This window comes from Ascaphus truei, chromosome 3 (genome assembly GCF_040206685.1).
Source record: "Ascaphus truei isolate aAscTru1 chromosome 3, aAscTru1.hap1, whole genome shotgun sequence".
Classification (NCBI taxonomy): domain Eukaryota; kingdom Metazoa; phylum Chordata; class Amphibia; order Anura; family Ascaphidae; genus Ascaphus; species Ascaphus truei.
Genome location: NC_134485.1, coordinates 71,560,941 through 71,562,124, shown reverse-complemented (window position 1 = coordinate 71,562,124; position 1,184 = coordinate 71,560,941).

Sequence of the window (1,184 nt, the reverse complement as noted above, 5' to 3'; positions counted from 1 at the left end):
ATTGCTCTATAATAATTCAGGCCAAGAAGGCCTGGTAATTACCCCAAAAAGAAAATGCCTAAATTGGAAGGCAAGAAGGAAAGAAAAAAAAGGGGGGGAGGGAACGGCTGATGTCTGACAAAGAGGTGGGTGCACAGGAATAGTGCACAGGCCGCTCACAAGATAATGTTTCGCTGGGGGGAGGGATATGTTTTGCCATCGCTGTTCTAGGGGCTGAATAGGGCAGTTATATGACTTTGCAGCTCTCATAGAGTTAATCCTCTCTGGCTTGGCTGTTCACCTGCTGGCTAATTAATCAGAAAAGTGCCTTAAAAGTATGGAAGCAGCAAGGCACTGTGAGACAGTTTTTCCCAGAGAAGGGATGAGACAGAGGAGCTCCCCAGCTAACGGAGGCTGGTAAAAGAAGTATGAGAGACACAGCTGAGAGAGCTGTGCTGAAGCAATGACATCGCCAGCTGGACTTACAGAAAAACCAAACCCTTATTTGCGATATACAGAAACTTTATGTGCTTAGCAATAATATCTGTTTGGGGTGGAATGAGCTTAGCTATCCACCCGGGTTAGTAAGGGTTGCTGCTGAAATGTGTAGTTAGCTTTCCTAATGGAAATAGGATTTGATTTTATTATTTGGTTTTTCTCAAAGGGACTGTGGGCCTATTCATATTATTTATCCCTGTAAATAAACCCCTGCTTAGAAAGTACAGTGTTTCCTGCCTCATTTGGGACAAAAGAGACTGCAATGTGGTGTCGGCATCACAATACATTTTAATACTACTTCATGAGATAACGTTATGGGGTGCCAGTTTCCCCTGTGCATTTGAATGTCCCACGTTACGTGACCGGGGGATTTAAATCATGCAGGGCGATAACGGCACCCCATAACGGGGCCTGTATTTCATGAAGTAGGGGGTCCCCGAGGCTGAAACCAATGCGGTTCAGCTCAGGAGACCCCCTGCATTTATACACTATTATTAAAGTCACAATAACAATTATTTATGAACCATAGCGGATATCCACTACGGTAATTAAGCACCTTTCATTTTAATGTTTCGAATAGTGTGCAGGAGCAGGGGGTAACCTGAGGTGAACCGCATTTATTTCAGCCTCGACTGCTTCAAGAAATACAAGCCCCATTTTGGGGTGCCGTTATCGCACTGCAGATTTAGAATACCCCAGTTATGTTT